Source organism: Tauraco erythrolophus, chromosome 3 (assembly GCF_009769465.1).
Source record: "Tauraco erythrolophus isolate bTauEry1 chromosome 3, bTauEry1.pri, whole genome shotgun sequence".
Lineage (NCBI taxonomy): Eukaryota > Metazoa > Chordata > Aves > Musophagiformes > Musophagidae > Tauraco > Tauraco erythrolophus.
This window is the reverse complement of record NC_141467.1, coordinates 5,259,390-5,280,143: the sequence shown is the minus strand read 5'-3', so window position 1 is coordinate 5,280,143 and position 20,754 is coordinate 5,259,390. Positions and strand designations below refer to the sequence as shown.

At 38.9% G+C, this 20,754-nt stretch overlaps 1 protein-coding gene across 2 annotated transcripts in view; it reads right to left on the bottom strand.

Annotated features, from left to right (window-relative positions):
* The window catches only part of FARS2 (phenylalanyl-tRNA synthetase 2, mitochondrial), a 276,393-nt gene that overhangs the window by 217,551 nt on the left and 38,088 nt on the right, over positions 1 to 20,754 (bottom strand). The window lies entirely within an intron of this gene.

Genomic DNA, 20,754 nt, shown 5'->3' with positions numbered 1-20,754 from the left:
TCCACACATGACTATTGCATAAGATTCACAAGGCTCCACCCAGTCAGAACCAACATTAGCATTTTGGGATGAGGACAAAACCCCTTTCCGTACATTCCCAGAATGGCTCTTTTCCCGGCTTACACCACTGTACCAGGCAGGGAGGCTTGTCAGGTACCTGGAAAGTGACTGAAGTGATGAGATTCTGAAAGATGTCTGAACTGAACAATTTGTTTCCTGTCAAAGGGCTGTCTTTACACATCTGCCCTGTTTTCAAACAGGTTTTGTGCTTCACGTGTACACAGCTGCATTACTCGCTCTGTTCAAAGACATAATTTCAAAAACAAAGTTTGGAGGATCACGAGCACTTCAGTCACTCCAAATGCATAAGCTCATTCCGAGATGTAAAATCACTTGAAAATCTATAGTTGGGCTTCACAAGTATTAGCATAGGTTTCAGTAAAATAATTAAGCATTACAATTTGCTTATTATGGAACAGGAAAACAGAGGCATTAGAAGTTAAGTGATTGGACAAAGGCATCTGCTCCAAACAATAAACTGTTTTGTATTTCTCTATGAACCAAGAAATCGAGGAACACAGGTTTCCTGGGCGAAAGAATTTCCCATGAAAGTCTTCTTAAAGAATTGGGGGAAGACAGGAACTAAGCAATGACTAGACCACAGTCTTCAAGGGAGAGCTTTCCATCTTTATGCTAGTATTACAGTATCTGGCTAGCTTTCCACAGGAACATAGCAGAAACAAGCGTAAAAAAAGAACAAACAAGGTAAGATTATTTTTCATACTCCTAAGCTTCAAAAAAATATATGCAAATAGAATAGAATCATAGAATTGTCTGGTTGGAAGAGACCCTCAAGATCATCAAGTCCAACCCTTCACCCTGCACTGCCAGGGTCCCTAAACCATGTTGCTCAACACCAAATCCACACAGTTTTTAAACACCTCCAGGGATGGGGACTCCACCACCTCCCCGGGGCAGCCTGTTCCAGAATAGATACATTCTACAATACAGAGTCTCCAAAAGCAGACTTGTAAAAGATAATGGTTATCTTCATATTTGGCTTCCTTCTTCTGGCTTACGCCTGAATGTTCTCTCTAGGTCTATTTCCTGAAGTAATTGTATCTCAATAAATAAAAATAAAGGCAAGTTGGGTAGGCAGAAATTAAAATTGGCTGAGGAGCGTAAGATTACTACGTATTTGTTCTAATCCTTTTTCTGGTCAAGTATCTTAAGGAAAAAGAGGAGCTACAACTTTCATCTAGTTTTGAAACTTTTAAGAAGGACTACTTTTTTTTTTTTTTTGCTTTTTTTTTTTGTTGTTTTTTTTAGAGTTTGTAAAATTGTTTCACCAAATTAGTTCTTGGCCATTACTGATAAGGTTCTTCCATATATGAACTCACATACACACACCAGAAACCCCTCTGACAAAGACTAAACAAGGGACAGCCTTACGTTTTGAAAAGAGGCTCTTTTCCCCAGACATACGTTCTCCTTCATGGAAAGCAAGTTCTCATTTTCAAACAGCTGCTTGAAATACCCAGTTCTAGTCAGATAATGAATTCAGCTTCCCTTAAGTAAATATCACCATCTGCCCATACATTTATTTTTCTAAAAAATTTGACTCAAAACTTAACTGCAATGCACAAAAAACTGTCGTGACTTTATCGTGAGTCTCGTGATGTTTGCTGCTTTCCTAAATATCATTCCCCTGAGCATCAGACAACCATATGAGAAGCTTAACTTTAACATAAACAGTTCTTCTCATGATTATAACTCTATGGATGAAGAAATTAGAACATAAACCCTAAGCGTTGGGCGGGAAAAAAAGGGACTGAGTTTAAGACTCATGATTTTTAAGGGAGACTCTAATGTATACGTCTCTAAGGGCTTATCTGATGATTTTTCAGTATTTGTAATAGGCAAGAGTGCTATCAGTTTCCAATAACTCAGAAATGCTAATTTTTCTGAGCAAGTGATCTATACTCTTCACAAACTACAGGTGAAAAAAAGCTACAGGTGAACTTGTATCAGAGTTTTCATCCTAACATCACGCTTGTGCCTTAAATAGTTAAATTGCATTTCTACCTGCACTATTACTCTGATCTAAACCAAAATCTACTGTAAGACGTAAGAAAAAAAAAGTTTCAGTTGTCCAGTGTTATCCAATGAGTTATCCAATGTCCAAGTACTGCAAACAACAGCAAACAAGCAGTAAAGGAGCCACACACAAGCGCCAGAAACATTGAAGTACGTCACCAACACACTTCTGCTCCCCTCTCCCACCACGCACTCATGTAGGCTGCTTCCAGAATCATTACAGAAAAATGGTATTGGACTTAGTTCAACTCAACTGGTGATAAATTGCATTTGGGGAAACAAGCCACAGAGAAGCAAGGAAAAAGACATGTTTACACTGTTTATACTGTACAAAAAAACCTTCAAATCAAATAAATGTTTACCAGGGTGGAGAGCAACATTGGAAAATAAGGAAATGTCTTTACCTTTCTGCAATAAATAACTGATGTTAAGGACACACTAATTACTTATGTTTACTTATAATAAATAGACAGTTATTTCTAGTAGGCATCTACCTAAAGGTTTGAAAAAGCACGGTTTAAATTTCTCGTTTTCCTCCTTCATTTCCACCATGCTTGTTATTTGGCAGTGAAATGAAACTGGTTTCTGCACACGCTGACAAAACCTGAATCCCACAGCAAAGATTGCCAGGCAGCTAACAACCACAGCCAGCCAAACGGCAGCTGTAGGTCCTGTAGCTGGAAACAAATACATAAATGGGAAACAAACGCTGAACAACCACCACTGGCATCTACCATCCAAAGACGGCAAAGCGCTCCACCAGCACTACCAGTGGATCACACACTCTGGGCTTGACAGTGGCTCTGACGTGCAGCAGCACCGTAGACATTATACATGCAGAAGTACACCACGGTCAGGAGCCTAACAACAGGGAATCGGCAGACAGAACGCCAAAAAATATTGTGATTTTGGAGCACACGCAGAAGGCAGTTTGATGTGATAAGGGATCACATTGCTGTACTGTTAAGGCACGTCCTTTCATGTCTAAATCCGGCTTTCCATGTCACAGTGCAGCAAGGATTAAGACAGCATTATCATAGCTGCAGTGGTATTTGTTACAAGTCCCCTCTGCTCCACTGAGGGTTAGGAAAGAAGCGTTGACTCAGTGAAATTCCTCCTTACACTTGCCTTAAAAAAAGGAAGAGAAAAGAGGGGTAGTTTAGTAGCTCCCGATGAAAAGAAAAAGGCTTGTGCACCAGTTTTATTCACCCACCTCTCTGAGAAAAGTGGAAGAGAGAGAAGACTCTTGTGGAAGCAAACCAGAGCCCACCAGTGAACCAAACGGGCCTGCTTTCAGGGCCATCTCCTTGGTATTCCTGTCTGGGAAGCAAGGGCATCCTCCCTCTCACGGACCACTTTTCCGTATGCCCCGTGCTTTTGACTGTTTATGGCTGCAGAAACACAGATGGGCTACTGCACACATAAACCGAAGTACATGACGAGTTTGAAACCAAAATTCTACAAAGATGAGAGTCTGTCTCCCATCCAAGAATAGCTAATTAATGCAAGACTCTGAAGTGCCATGGAAAACGTTAGAAAAGTTGGGCTGCCACCATTTTGTGATGTGACAGCTTTTATCTACCGTATGTGTGGGGAGGGGAGTTCAACCAACATAGCATATGTTAAAACAAAAATTATAAACATATGCTAGGCTGCTAAAATTGGACATCTACCAGTCTGCTTAGCAATTTAGCTAAGCATTGAATTTTAGTTTTGAAAACTATGTAGGCATACAGCAGCAAATATCATTGTATTGCCATGACCATATCCACATTGCATAGGATATAACAGAAATTAGTTGGCACGCAACACTAATAACGAGCTCAGATTTTTTTCAAGCTCATTTCAAATTGTGGATATATTGTTGCACATCAGAACACGCTTTCACTCTTACTGAGCATGTTGAATTTATGGTATACGCACAGATCTCTGAAATAGCCTTACAGACAACTTAGAATGGATTCATTTTAGAACCTGACCTTCTGAGGGCAGAACATTTTCAGGTGTCCCTGATGATGGCTAAACACCCAATGGAACAAAATATTGCATGCACTACAAAGCACCAGCCAAGATAACACAGCCTTCAAGTATTTGGCTCATATTTTTTTCATGTACTTGAAGTTCATCTAGTTAATAATCCATCAGCAAGTTTCAAGAAACATCCAGAATAACTTATTTTTTGGTGATTTTTCTTAACTGAAGCAAAAAAGTGTCATAAGCTGGCTTGCTGTCTGCTCTCTAATAGTGACACATTAATCAGGATGCCACCTTTGGCAACGTTCTGAGACTTGCAATATCGAGAGAGAAAATTAAAAAAAACTTTTCTCAGATAAGGCCTGACCATGTTTTCTCTCAGTGTTACACATAAGACTTTCTTAAATATTAAATAAAAGGTATTAACGACCATGCACCTTTTTCACTGATCCAGAAGATGCCTATTGTCTGAACAAAAGCCAGTATTGCATACTCTGTCTTACATACATGAGCACTTGAAGGCAAGTACAGAAAACATGGTCCATACTTCTGAGGCACACCTTCAACAATCTTCACCATCCTCTAGGTCTGCAGGATGGGCTAAGATAGTCATAGTGGGCAGCAAATCTTTGGATTTCTGCAAGGACCTCTGGGCCAGAACCAGTTTTAAACAGTTTTGAACCATCATTGGAGTACATTCGCCATTCAGTTTCAGGTTGGATACTGCAAATGATGACAAACTACATATTCACATCACATTGCAACAAGTGTCAGTTCCCTGTATGGTCCTCGAAAGACTGCTACAGACACTACTTTCCCCTGATACAGTGTCACTTCAAGATTGATCAGATTTATCCATAAGTTTCCCACTTATTGAAGGGATAGCACTTCTCAAGACATATGATTCAAGACAGGTGAAATGCATTTCAGGAGTCAAAATACTTGTAAACTCTGTACCTATGCTGCCTAGTTGGTATGAGACTGTTTCAAAGATTGACATAATTGGGTTTCAAGACAACTTTTAGCGAGTTTGGTTCAAGCAGTTCAGAAGTAGAGTATGCACACACTGGAATTTGTGATCAGAAAGCTTATCAGGTACACCAAATTGCTGAATTATTCAGACAACATATAATTTTTTAAAAGAAAAAAGTATACAGCACAATTGGCATTAGAAGTTGAAGACCAAAGGCAAACAAATTCAGACTTCTGGTTCTAGAAGATGGAAAGACACCGAACATGCAAAATTCAGAAGTTTAAGGCTGTGATGGATGTGCTCGACCCCTTGACAAGACTGGCGGTGGTTTGGTGCAGACTCCAGAGGAGGTAAAGGCCTGAGCCGCAGCCGGGCCAAGAACTCCTCTAGTTTCAATGTGTTCTCTGAAAACCCACAAAGGAGCAGAGTGACACCGTGATCATCGGTGTGTATGAGCTTGGAACACCAATCGTGCAACTAATGCATGAATAGCGGGTGGCTTTTCCAAGCCTCATTTATCAAGGAACAAAGAAAGTTGTGGGTACAAGGAGTCTCTTGCACACCTTTTCCATCGTGTGTAATTTGACTACAAGCCAATGACTTTATCCCATAAATATGACAGTCTATGTGACCCTTCTTTGAGCTCTCCCTGCTAGGCAGTGTGGCTGTGTGGCAGCGATCTCCCTTTGAGCTGGGAAACCTCTCAAGGTTGCTCCTCGAGGCACAAGAGACCTTCTACCAATGGCAGATCTTTGGTAAGCGACTGATATTGCACCTAACCTTGTATGGTGACTTTAATTTTGCCTTGTAACTTGGACTGCATGCTGAATTGATGCTAATGAAAGGATTATGAACCTTGCATATATATATAATCCTTTAGACACCAACCATCAACCAAGTCTGAGACTAAGTCTCAATCCAGCCGCACCTGAATTCCTCTCCGAGAAAGTTTAGAAAGCAAGGGGGTCCAATTTGAACCTCATGACTCAACGAGAGGGTCTTCCTTACCCTTTTGTGCCTCCCGTCTCTCTGCGAATCATTTTAACTAGTGTCACTTCATTTTCCTTTGTATGTTTCTCCCATGCAGTAATTAGAGTGACGTTGCCATCGAACTCTGATTAAAAATAATTTTTGCTAATACTTTTGACAGTGATTCTTTAAGTGATCTAAATCATCCTCATTCACAACAAACTGGCGCAGTCGGCAGGATCCTAAATCTCCATCAGTGACAAAGATGAGCAGTCCAATCATAACATTTTTATTTGAACAGAAAAAGACAGATGAATAAAAACCAAATAAACAGAGGAAAGAAACTATGTGGGGCTGGAGGGGAGAAAAGGATTTTATATATATATATATATATATATACATGGCAGTGAAAAAATCAGCTTTGCTTAGAAACAGTATCTAATTTTCTTTCATTTATACCTCAATTATTTCTTTATTTTCTTTTTCACAAAATAAAAGAGAGTTTGTTTTTCACTGAAGAAATGTCAATTAAGCTTTTTAGTAGAATCTTTCAATAGTGTGCAATGACTAAGGCACAGAAGACTCTACTGAAAATTAAGCAGCTGTGACCTGAGCTCCTAGAGACATACCTGTGCTCTCCCCTCGCTCAACGAGACAAAACAGCTAATAGTCAAATTCACATTTTAAGGGAAAATCCTCATTACACAAACATATTTTGAATGCATTACATTACAAATTACAGACTGCAAAAAGGCAATGCAGAAATCATTCTTAAATATTCTCAAATGTGTCTCCTGTTTTTAAATACATCCATTTTTCAAGCGATGCAATCTGAAAAAACACTATCTTTGTTTGCTGAGGGAATATTATTTTTCCAATACCTTGAAAATGTTGCCAACTAGCTTTCTTCCTTAGAAGACATATTGTAAATAACTGTCAGACGAAAGGGACAGAGACTTATAAATATCTATAAAATCCTCACTGCAGTCAAGATTACCACTATCTCTTCTACCTTCTTTTTTCCACCATTATCTGCAACTCAATTATCTGTATTTTTCTATAGAGCTATATGTCATCAAAAATTTTGCTCCCATGGAGTTTTATCTTAGTAAAATTTAATTTGGTTAGAAATAAGATATTAGCAGTATTTATGTGTAGTGGTATACTTTCTTAGTTCTCACTGATCAGCTACACCATTTGTACGTAATAAAACCATAGAGACCTCATCCTGCCTTATCAGGAGGAGGGAGTAATAATTTTTTTGCAGTCAGTTATTAAATGCCAAGAACGGGACACACGGAGACTTGGTAACAGTGCAAAGGACAGCAGAGGAAGTATAAGTAACTAATTTTAAATATTAGTAATTTCCATGATAGCAATCCAAAACACTACACCATAAACCAACTCTACAGCACAGGGAATGATTGCACTCTTGAGACAGCAGAACCTCCTGAACTTCAGCACTGCTTCTCACGTAGAGAAAATCACCTATAGGTGCACTGCCATGTGCCAGTGGTCTCTGTGGGATGAAGATGCACACTGCAATACGTCGCAGAAAAGTAAAAAGCTGTAGGTATATGCTTTGTTTTTACAATTCAAGGCAGAATGGCTCAACCACAGCCACCAGCAGTGCTGGATCCTTCTGGTTGGCCAACCGGAAAGCTGCAACCTCCCCTCTGGAGAAGTGTTGCATCTCCCTGGCAATGGCAACTGCAGGAGCAGCCCAGCTCTCCGGAGTTGCCTATGGTAGGCAAAAAAGATATTCTTCAACTCAGAAGGCATCATTAACTCATCAAATAACGATTGCCTGCCTCCTCCAGGGAAAGGGCAGAAAGAACACAGTGACATCCTACATACCAGATTCAACACACATGCTACCTAATAGGCTACGTTTAACCTTCACCTGCAAGCTATTCCACATGCCCAAAGACCCAAGTATCAGACACCTCATATGTCACAGTGAAAAACCAAACTTGAGAAACAAACCCAGCCCATCCAATACTAAGAAAACCAAATTACTTCGATGGGTCATGCCAGAGAAGGCGGCTAACATGAATCAGCTCATCCACCAACTAGAAGTCTTAAGCTACCTGCTGTCTCCTGGTGGTACTCTCATTTCCACCGTCTCCTTCCTTTCTCTAGGAGAACTGAGGAAATCCATGACTTACCATAGATCTCCAGATGCCCTCCTTAGTAATACCTGATATCATGCTGCAGTTCAAAAGAACAATCTCTTTTAAACCAAGGAGTTATTTCATGCTTTTAATATGCACGTAATCAGTGTTTAAATCGAACTAGCCTTTCTTACCATGTTTCAATCCTAAGCAGTGGAGGGGCTATTATAAGTTCTGTATCATATCAATTTTCCATCACATCAAGCTCTAAAGAGATCAGTTTCACCTATTTGCTATCGTCTTGAGCCAAAATATCACCAGAGATCCACATCTCAAACCCAGCTGTGATGTGAACTTGATCTCAACTCAAACTCTAACTCAGCTGCTGTATCATGCCTTGGTCCGTCTCTATTATAGAAATAATGAAATTCTGAGAACAGACAGGGCCTTTAACAGGACTATGTATATTTCAACAGTCAATCAAAAAAAGAAAGACAGAGACAAATTTCTCTACGGATTTTACTTCAGAATCAATAAGTCTCATGGAATTCAGTATAGGTAAAGAAGAGAAAACGTAGATGTTTGCAGCGGAGGCTCCACTGCAGTCCAACACCTCCTAGTTAGAAAATGTATGATCACGCGTGCACAGAGAAGTCATCTCTAGTTTGAACTGCACCGTCTTCATTTATCTGTCACAGGCTCTGACAAACCGTTTAAAGAAAAGATTAGAAGGCTCCTAAGGAAGGAACTGAATTTCCCTGCCTGGGGCATCCCACTTCTCTGAGGTTGGTAGGAACGGGGCTGAAATATTAATGAGTAAGCCATTTGACAGGAAAATTATGCAAGAAACCTTGGCAGCCACACAAAGAGGCAAGCAATGAGATACCAAGCTAGGGCAGTATAAACTAAGCAGTTAAAAGAGAGAAGAGGAAAGGAGGGGAAAAAAAAAAATCACTTTAATTTGCTTGTCCATGCTCATAAGCTTTAGAAGAAAACAATAATTGAATGAACAGAAGTATTTAAAGATAAAAATTCATTAGACTCGGAATTTGCAATAACAGGTACTAACTTCTAAAAGGGACTGTGAGCTGCTCTAAGATCTAGAATTCAAGTTTTCAAGTCTTGATTCTCCAAGAAATTACTTCTTGTGATATTCTTTGCAAATAAATTAGCTTACCATGTAGTATGTGAGCTAAAAGGTGCTGTCATGACAGAAGCCACTTAATTATTGAAAAGTTACGTAAACAAATTAAAAAAAAAAATTCTCCTTACAGATAGATACACAAAAATTAGAAAATAAACTCTCCTGGAAGCTTCCTCACAAATCATAATGAAGAAAGACAAGGGCAAAATCATAACCGTTGTGTCAAACCAGATGTTAAAATCTATACTCCCTAAAAAGACCTAAGAACTAATCAGCTCCAAGAGTTTCCACATATTTTTTTCTCCATAAGTGGTACTTGTAAGAAGAAAAAAAAAACAAAAAACAAAAAACACAAAAAGATGAAGAAAAGATTCAGTCAAACTCCATGTTCCTAGCATTTTTTCCCACATTTTACATTTATTACAAATTTTGATACAATTTTAATATAAGTATGCTTTTAGGGCCAGGTACTTTTTATATAATAAATTTGAAGGTTCAGTTTTTAAAAGGACATTGCTAATTTTTAAAGTAAGTAAATTTGAAAAGCATGAAAAGTATCATCATATACTAAAAAGAAAAGTAATCTAAAACTTCTATTAAAAAAGAAGGTACTCCCATTGGCAAATAAAGCAAATATTAATATATGTTGATTTACCATAACAGAGCCGTAGTCACCTTGCTAAATGTTAAATATGTCCAGAAATGTGATCCGAGAGTTCGATCACCATTGACACCAGTTGGAAATACTGACACATACACAGATCAGCGTTATACAGCAGCATTTAAACTTTCATTAAGCAGCACTCTGCTCTTAAATAGCATATCTCTTCCTAGGATCTCAAAGTGCTTTTCAACCATTAACCAACTGAGCTCTACAATAGCCCCACGGGAAAAGTATTCCATTATTTATCCCAATTAGCACAGCAGCTCCCAATTCAAAAGTGTTGTACTTCAACGTCTTGGCTTTCTCTTATTTTTTCTTTCAAAATTGTTCTGATTATATTGCCATTTTTCTCCACATTCAGAATTCTTTTGTTGTTTGCAATATAATTTTATCAACAATTTAACAACTAGAATGGCTACTATGAATAGAATCAAAACACTTCGAAAGAAACTTGCCAAAAATCACCTGTTAGGAATTATGCCGAATAGTTCAGAAATACTGAGCTATTACCATTGAAACCATCTTCTCCCCAAATGTCCAGGTTTTTGAGGCTCAAACCTACACTCCTTGAGCAAGAAGCACAGACTTATTGCTCTGTTTATATTGCACCTCAAACTTCATAGGCCTTAATGTTATTGCAATTATAATTATGTACTGAATATAATCAGGAGAGATCAACGGGAGATGCAGAAGACCTTTAGGGGAGATGGGAAGGTGAGTGAGTGAAGCATTCACAAATCATCATCTTTTAACTAGGATTTCACCTCTGATCACCACGTTTAACAGACCCAAAGACAGCATTTACATGGATGAGGAAATTATACATTTGTTAGGGGCCTCTTTTGGGGAAGTTTCATGTTATACCTAACCCCATAGGGTATTATATATGTATTATACCTAATATGTTAGGTATAACAATCTGCCTTTGCCTCAGATTATGCGGAGTGAATCATGTCAGCCTGCCAGACCAACCAGGAAAAAGAGCATTACACGGTGGATTGTCTCTTCTGCATCAGTTGTAAGAACTGATAGTCATCTGAGATTCAAATAAACCAAATACATACTGAGATCCAAGGCAGGCAATAAAGATAAGAATCTTTTAATCATGCTTACCAGTGAAAAGATAGCCAAAAGCAACAGCATGCCATCAGCCTCAGGACTTGGTTCTGCTGGGGCCAACACACCTGGCTGCTGGCTGAGCACAGCAGTCAGCATTTGCTAAACAGTTTTGCAGAACTGAGGCCCAAGAGCTCAGCAGAGCTCATGCAAAGCTCACGACAACTTCAGAGTGAAGCAAAAAGAATGCAAATCTAACCAATGCCACAAAACAGCAAGGAAGGTGTCTCCTCCACTACGTGTTACTACCATGGAAGTAGCCGCTGAAGCCAGGCAGACTACGTATGCGAAATATGAAGATACAGCACCTAGAAAAGAAAATGGTTATGCCTGGTGCCACCAGTGTCAATAGTGACAAACACCACATATTAGTACTAAATAATTCTCAACTACAATCTTTTCCACAAACAGAGGGCAGAGTAGAAGCAAATCCACAGTGGGATTTAAGAGCAGCATAGGATGCTTTGAAACCCAATCTTAATCGAATGGAGGGGCAGGAGATGCAGGTCTTGCAGCATGCAAGAAGGTAGGAAACAGTGGCTTGACGAGGCCTGAATCAACTACATGGGATCTGAGGAGGTCCCAATGAGAGAAATTTAAGGTCAAAGGCATGGCCACAATCCCTCTCCCTAAATGCATAAAACCCACTATTGCTATAATGAACTGCTACGAAAGGTGAATAAGGCCCATCAGGTGTCACTCAGCAAAGGAAAACATAACCAGCATCTATACCACATCAAACTGGGACAGCCACAGATTTATGTGTACTAACATTTTTTCAGGATGAACCTTTCATATTAAATTCCTGGAGTTCCAGAGACCGCCGCCCAGAGCTATTAAATCAAAATGAGGGTTTAGACTTGTTTTATTTTCTGTACTTCCTAGCCAATTTCAAAGTTACAATTTCCCAAGTATAGGCTATCATGTAACCAATGTAATGATTGATTTTGGTTTTATTTTGTTTTTTCCTCGGTAGTTATTATTACCTCATTGGGTCTTTAAAAAAAAGAATTCATTTCATTTCATGCTGCTACTCTATGTATACTCATAGAATCAAAAGAATTACAGGAAATTGTCCAGCCTCCTATTTGATATAACAAAATCCTACCCAGCATGGCACACTGACTCATTCTCTAGACAACATTAAAATATGAATATTGGACTTTGCATTTGAGGCTGAGCAGGCAAAATTATATTCATCATGTCTGATGAACGTGATTTACTACAAATCTACAGAACGCCCAAACGAGAACTGGCAATTTCTTCAAAAGATGTAAGCAAAACTGCAAAGATTTATATGCGTAATTGTAAACATCCAACTTCTGTAGGTATAAATAAACCTGCATGTGCATATTTGTACATTACAACTAAACATTTCTAGTTGTTGATGTGTTCCTGCCCCTCACTCCCCTCCAGCCACACCAAGATGCTGGGTCAGCAGGATTCTGCTCTGTTCTCACCACATACCACACGTCAGCCCAAACATTTCTAAAACTGTTTTGGGGTCTGTTCTCAGCTAAGCCAGACTGAACACCAGGCACTACTTCATGTGAGTGATTTTTTTGAAGCTAAAAACATTATTTCAGTGAATGGAAAAAGAGCTGAAAATCACTCCCTAAGTTACCAGATCCTTTATCATTCAGCCTAAATTTTTTGGCATTGTTTTTTTGTTGTTTGGCTGTTTAGGGCAGGGGCTGTTGGTGTTTGTTGTTTGAGGTTTTTAATAAACAATATTTTCTGTCGCCGTACCATAAAAAGCTGCACACCCAATTGCTGCCTTTGACATTTATTTAGACATGGTAGAACAACTGAACTTTGTTGGGGAGTATTTCCATAAAATCCATCAGGTAAGTACGCCAAGGATGAAAAGTCCCAGGATTGAATTTTTTGAATTCTTAAAGTCAAAGTCGCTATCCCGGACCTTTATGGCATTTAATTTTCTGCCTTTCCAACACATGCATTGGCATCTGGGCTGGAAATTCTCCTTTTCCGATTCTTCTGTCTCTCATCTGCTGGGAGGCAGAGTAGAATAATTAGATTGACTTAAGCAGTTGCTGATTGCTTTCAGTGTGTAGTTCATTCCTTGACACCACAGAGAGGAGCCTTGCTAAATAAGGATCAATACACTGGATAGGTATGTTTACATTTGCTTCAACAAAGCTGAAGAGCAATGCAGTGGAAAATTAACTTTTTTTTAAAGCAAGTTATTTAAAAAAAAAAAAGTTGAGTGAGTTTACTGTATAGCAAAGTTTACGAAAGAAATGTGAAAAACAGAATTCATGCAGAATGAAACTGAAGTCTGTCTTTTCAATTCTCATTTACTTCTTACTACAGAGCTACCAAGAAACCCAGCTCAAAGGAAAAGAAAGCAATCAAGGCACGATGTTAACATTTCAACATCAGTTAAGGAAGAATTGCATCCAGTGGAGGGGCCTTCAATCACAGAATATTGCAAACCCACACATACACTACACCATTACAATCAGCACCTCAGTTCATAATTACAGGAAAAGATCAAATACTGTGAATAGAATAGAAAGAATGAAAAATAATTAAAAATGACAACCTCTGGCTTCCAGGCTGATGCTACGTAACTAAGAGAGAAGCAGAGGAAAGGCAGTTTCCTGCATTATCATTGCCCTGTTGCGGGCATTCAGTTTTCTTTCGCACCACATGAGTTCAGTAGTGCTCTGTCTGGGAAGGGATCATAGAATCATAGAGTGGTTTGAGTTGGAAGGGACCTCAAAGATCATCAAGTTCCAACCCCCCGTGCCATGGGCAGGGACACCCTCCACTACACCAGGTTGCCCAAAGCCTCATCCAACCTGGCCTTGAACACTTCCAGGGATGGGGCAGCCACAACTTCTCTGGGCAACCTGTTCCAGTGCTTCATCACCCTCTGAGTGAAAAATTTCTTCCTTACATCCAATCTAAATCTCCCCTCTTTCAGTTTAAATCCATTGCCCCTTGTCCTATCACTACACGCCCTTGGAAAAAGTTCCTCTCCAGCTTTCGTGTAGGCCCCCTTTAAGTACTGGAAGGTTGGTATAAGATCACCCCAGAGCCTTCTCTTCTCCAGGCTGAAAAGCCCCAACTCTCTCAGCCTGTCCTCATGGCAGAGGTGTTCCAGCCCTCGGATCATCTTCGTGGCCTCCTCTGGACCCGCTCCAGCAGCTCCACGTCCTTCTTGTGTTGGGGACTCCAGAGATGAACACAGTATTCCAGGTGGGGTCTCACGAGAGCAGAGTAGAGGGGCAGAATCCCCTCATCGACCTGCTGGCCACGCTCCTTTTGATGCAGCCCAGGATGCTGTTGGCTTTCTGGGCTGCCAGCGCACATTGCCGGCTCATGGTGAGCTTCTCATCCACCAGCACTCCCAAGTCCTTCAAGTCTTCAAGCCAGTTTCGTCTCACAATGAAGTGGCAAACTAGGGAAAGCTCTTAACTATCTCTTTTATACTTTCAAATTACTTCTCTGCTCTAACGTATATTTTGACACCATGTGGAGTGGGTAAAGCAAAATGTTTCATCGGGGAAAAACAAAAAAAAGAACTAAGTTTCAGTGGTCTTCTAACCTGCTGTACTTTTTGGTGCACTTTTGCTAAATTTGTTGTAAATTGAGAAATGAATGATAGAAACATATCTCCTGGTGTATCCGAAAATGACATATACTCACACTTAAGGTTGAAATTCCCCACTTTGCAGAGGGGTAGCACCCAAGCCATTGCCATGTAAGCCTGATAAAAATAACTGTAAAATCATGTACAGTTCTGATGCTTGAATACTGCACTAGATGTATCTCACACTGCAGGAATTTGCAGTTTAAGGCCTGAAGTCAAATCTGTTTATTGGAACTTTAGGACATGGCCTTCTGACATATCAGGTACACTCAAAAAACAATTTGTGTAAATAACATTACATCTCTGTACCCATGTCCTGCATTCAACTGTTCAAATTACCATGTTAATCTCCATCCTAATGGTATCCACACTTTATTCAGTTTAAGTTCCATGAGCACCAAATTTAGTGCAGTCAGTATATCTGTCATGCTAACTTCTACCACCTCTCTCAAAAATCACAAGTTTATTATTAGCAACCTGTGGGCAATTAGTGTAATTATCAGCAGATTTGGATTCATCTTTATCAGTGCTTGTTTCAATTCCACAGGCAAAGAAGGTATCAGCAGCACAGCAGTAAAACACTACAGTAATAATATTGATGACTTTAGATCTAGCTATAGTCATGCTGCTGTGTCAGGCCCCGTCTCTCTCCATAAAAAATAATAATCACAGAATCACAGAATGTTAGGGATTGGAAGGGACCTCAAAGGATCATTGAGTCCAATCCCCTGCCAGACCAGGACCACCTAGATCAGATCACACAAGAACGCGTCCAGTCGGGTTTGGAACATCTCCAGAGAAGGAGACTCCACAACCTCTCTGGGCAGCCTGTTCCAGTGTTCTGTTACCCTTACTGGGAAGAAGTTCTTCCTCATGTTTAAGCGGAACCTCCTATGTTCCAGCTTACATCCATTTCCCCTTGTCCTGTCATTGGATGCCAGTAAGAAGAGCCTGGCTCCATCCTCATGGCAGTCACTCTTTCCATATTTATAAACATTAATGAGGTCCCCCCTCAGTCTCCTCTTCTCCAAGCTAAAGAGACCCAGCTCCCTCAGCCTTCCCTCATAAGGGAGATGCTCCACTGCCTTAATCATCTTTGTGGCCCTGTGCTGGACTGTCTCAAGCATATCCTTGTCCTTCTTGAAGTGAGGGGCCCAAAACTGGACACAATATTCCAGATGCATATATATTTACATTAAATTCTATGCATTTTTCAGTATGTCACATAAAGCCTACAATTTACCTCAAGACATATTTCCTTCTGTAGGTACAAATGTCAAATAAATTATAAGATCATATTCCATAATGACACAAAGTATACACCTGTAAAGAAGGAGAAATATAAGTTCTGAACACAAAGGACTATCCTTTGATATTTGAAAGGATACTTTCATATTTGTCTCTTCGCTAGCAACTGCATTGTTACAAGCATCCAGTAATTATAGGAGTCCAACCTGAGAAAACATGGACCTGGCTATCAAAGCTACTAAACCAGCCATGGAAAACCCTGATCAGACCATCCAACTATTGACAAACATGTAGTTACTATTGTGCAAACAATTATCTCCATCTTTTTTTTTTTTTTTTTTTGTGCTATGAGATCATTTCTCAACAGTGAAGTCCTACTTTGCTCATAGGAATAACCAGTCCTATTTCTTAGGCATTATCAGATCATGAAAAATTTCAACTTTTATTCTATCCCACTGAACTGAAAGTTCAAAATGTTCTTTAAAAAAAAAAAAAGAGAAACCATTATACAGAAGTATAAACAGGAGTATATACTCCATAAAATAGGAACCGCTCCTGTCCTCCTGTTTAGCAGGAATGAATAAGAGTCAAATTTTTGGCATAACACTTCTAAAAAATGTGAAGCAATTGGAAGGAGTCCAAAGATAGTAACAGAAATTACCACAAGTCTCAAAGGAGAAACTATGTAGAAAGACTGAATATACTAGGACTATTCAGACTAGAGAGGAAAGAATTTAAAGGTATTTTAATCATCAGACCTGAAAGGAAGTCGCACATCCTATGGAATAACTTTGTCTCCACTGTACCCTAGCTAGGACAAGCAGCGATGTACCTACCAAAACCAAAGTTAGGGAAATCTCTATTAGGAGAAATCTTTCTACAAATGGAGTGACACATTGTATTGTACTTCATGCAGATTTCCAAACAGCTGTGCTAAAAAAAACAGGTATAAAATTCAGCCTGCTTTGGGGGCCAAAGAACCAACTAGTCAGTATCTCAAGGTCTTCCCAGTTTTGTTTTGATTTATGTTATAATTTCTGTGATTATTATTACAAAATTTTTAATGAAACGCATAATAGGGGGTTATCCCTTAGAGGACTATTCCAAGTCTTTCTTTCAGTAGAGTTTTAATGGTGCTTATGGCTGTATGCCAGTTATTTTGCTGAAAGCTTAGCAGGTGATGTATTTGCTTATAGGCACTGTCATATTTTATCCATCTAAGCATCTATTTAGTAAGTGCTTTAACATTCTAGAGTATGGCAGGTGCTATATAAAACACAGCATTATTTTCCATATTTTATTTCCCTCATTGGCATTCCTACTTTCAGATTAACTGGCAAGAGCACAAATATTCACAGCAATTTTAAAAAAGGAAAGTTTGAGTGCTCACTGACAGCCACAGTTAGCTGCGTACTACCAGTAAACAAAACACAACAATGTTCCTTTCCTATTACAACAAAATTTCTCAGCATTTTTTGTATAGAAGGAAATACAACAGTATACAAACGTCAGTGGTTGTTCAAAAAGGCACCTCGTGCTAATTGTATGCTGGGACAACGGTATCTGATTTATTTAAAATGTATTATGGTGGTATTTCAATTAGTCCCTTCATCCTGTTCACAGATAGGCAGAAAAATCCATTCGGATTAGGCTTTTCCCTGCATAATTGCATCCTACTTGTGTTTAAGATTTCTAGCTGGTCTAAATACAAACTCCCACTGAAATTAATGGAAAGACACCAGAAACGTGTGTGGAAATTACAAGATACTATTTTTACTCCACTCTTCAAACCGCAGTCGTACATATTGCAATTTTTAAATTTTTTTTTTTTTTTTAGTATTCCTTCATACAGAAGTCATCATTTCTATCACTTGCATTCTTGAGTAACTCTACTGCTTTCTCTTTGATCTCTCTTTTTCAAGAATAAGGGTACTGAAATTGAATACAATAGTCGAGATTCAATATTTCAACTGATATCACTGAAACATACAATGACCTTCCCAAAGTTCTCTCCTTCTCAGATCTCAATATTTTTCTTTTCTTTACTTAAATTTCATCTTGGCTGCACTCTCAACTACAGGGAGATTTAAGCACAATATGAACCTGTATGATGCCTGTGACTTTACTGCTTGAAGGACTTGAAAATAAAATACTTCTCCTTTCTGAAAGCAACCAGTTTTTAATCTGTGGTTTGGTACTCCAACATCCCTAAGCAGATTCAAACAGAAGCACAAGGAACATATTTAAAGGTTATTCACAAAGCTTTCACTTTTGGCCATCACTATAAAATATGAATAACGGTGACTCTTCACTAGCTACATCTGATGTGCACACCTCAGCGACTCAGGAGTGATGCTTCACTGTCAATACTGTTTTATTTCATGGCAAAAGAAGAAGGTAATACATGTGAATGCTGGCAAAAGCAGAGGAAAAAAAAATGTAGTTGTTTTCCCTCTATCTATTCTGTGGTATCTAGCAAAAACTTTTTTTTTTTTTAATAAGTCACTTGAGAAACAGCTGCCTCCTATTGAAAAATGCTCACAACCATGGAAAAGTCATGTAAGATTTCAGATATATAGCACGTGCCAATGCGTTTAATGTTTTTCTGTGCTTCAAAGACATACAAAGAAAGTCATCTGAAGACAAACTTCAAGCAGGACAACTGAAAAACCTAAAAATGCAATTCTGAAAGTGGAATTCTTCTCACTGCATTGCACCCCATAGCGTGCTCCCCCCAGTGAGGAGGACATTTCAGGGCACGCTTCTATATAATCACAGAATCTGCTACATTAGGAGTAAAATTACTAATTTAGCAACTCAGCAATAAGGGTGGAGAGAGTCAAGGCAAGATAAAGAACAGGATATCGTATTTGTTTCCCTGAAAAAGGCTGTTTCAAGTAGACCCATGCTGTCACAAAAAAAGGTGGAGGGCAGTAAAATTTAGAAGCTGCTTGAATGAGTCCAACATACCTATTAGCTATCAAAAGCTGTCAACAAAGGGCATCTTAGAGCATTGCACTACTCAGTAATTACAGAAAGAACATGACAGTAGGAAAGCAAAGCTTAATTGTGAAAAGAAACAGCTTTGCCCTCTTACAAAGCAGCTTGAAATCACCCCTTTTTTTTTCTTCCAACAAACAAACCAAATACAGAAGAAATTTTAAAATACCCATCATTCAAAATCCCACATGATTTTTTAATGCATTTTGCACGACAGAGAGGTCCGACACAGACCTGCTGATGAAATACATAAATGTTAGCACACATAACCTTTTTGAATGAAGCCAGGTGAGTGGAAACTAAAACTGCAATCAACACCACATCAAAAGCATTTCCAACAGGCCTTCCAAAATGGTTTTGTCCCTTCTTCCGGCAGACTTCCCATTGATATTTCCCTCAGAAATACAAATATAAGATAAAGGGTATCCATCCCAAACACTTTCAGAATAGAAAACAATCTCTTCCTCTATCAGTTCTATTAAGTAGAATAGTCTATAGAATATACTATAGAATATATATATCTCTATATATATAGAGAGAATATATTCTATACTATAGAATAGTCTATAATAGAATATAGGTTCCCAATATGCTCAGGCAAGAAGTGCAATAAAACAAACACACAAACAAAACAAAAAAAAACCTTCCTCTCCAAAAAAGCTTTCATTTGAAGTCATCGTTCTCAGTGGCAAGTCTACTCCAGCCACAATAAATGCATTCTGTGTTGCTCTCCTTCTAGCAAGTGTAAGACTCACGCATAGGTCTTCCAAGGGGGATGTTTTTTGAGCAGCCTAGCAGCAAGGTGTCATCCAGTCCCACAAGAGGGTACACCAGAAAAGACTGTGGATACCCTGTGTAGAAAAACTGGATACAATTTTCTTGTAAGGAAAGGACGGGACACTGTGCACAGCATGCTAACCACAGCCTTAGCACTACAGAGATGTACTGTCTCCAGAGATCTGACAGTCCGATGAAGCTCTCCACCTTCTGTAACAAGAAAAAAAAAAAAAAAAATCACATCTGCACTTCTCCCTGTCCTTACAGATCTAATGTCAGTGTTGCAGTCCTGATGTGCAGTCTCATCAGGTCTCACTTCCACTTCTTTCCCTGAGCAAAGTGCTTACTTACAGGTATGCAATGTCTAGTCCATCAAAAGGAAACACTGAACAGGAATTAAGGGGTGTTTAGGTTGGAGGAATATGTTCCAGACCATGCTTAATCCTGCTCTGAGTAACTCCTATACTAGTTTTTTAATTTTTAAACTTTAGTAATGCTCAACCAGCTTAAATTACACCAAATAAGTAACCCAAGAAAGGTATTTTAGAGCTGAGAGGCAGAGAAAATACAAGAACTGACAATGCTCTTGATACTTTTAAACTAATTTCCCACCCAAATACAGATCTGAAGTGAATGTGTGACTTCTCCATCAGGTAATTTCAGGTGATACTTCCTACATGCTTTGTGTCACGTGAGTTTCTGAAAGTCCTACTCATCCGCCTTTCTGGAACATCTTTATTCTACAGAGTATGTAGGCTATGACTCTTGGAAACCAATTAAACATATCGTGTTTCTAAATCCTCTTAGATGTTCAAACTACTTCAGATAGATTTCATCCCACACAAGTATAGCTGAATTAATCATATTATGTAAATATCCTGACCAGACAGTCACTTTTTTTTTTTTCAAACACAAAAATTAAGCCTTTCTTCTTCCAGAATTATTCTGACTTTTGGAACAGGACAGGCAACATTACATAATAAATCATGAACTTGTTTCAAAAATTCAAAAATCTCATATTTTTCATATGGGAAAAGGTGGCTTATCACCTTTCATCTG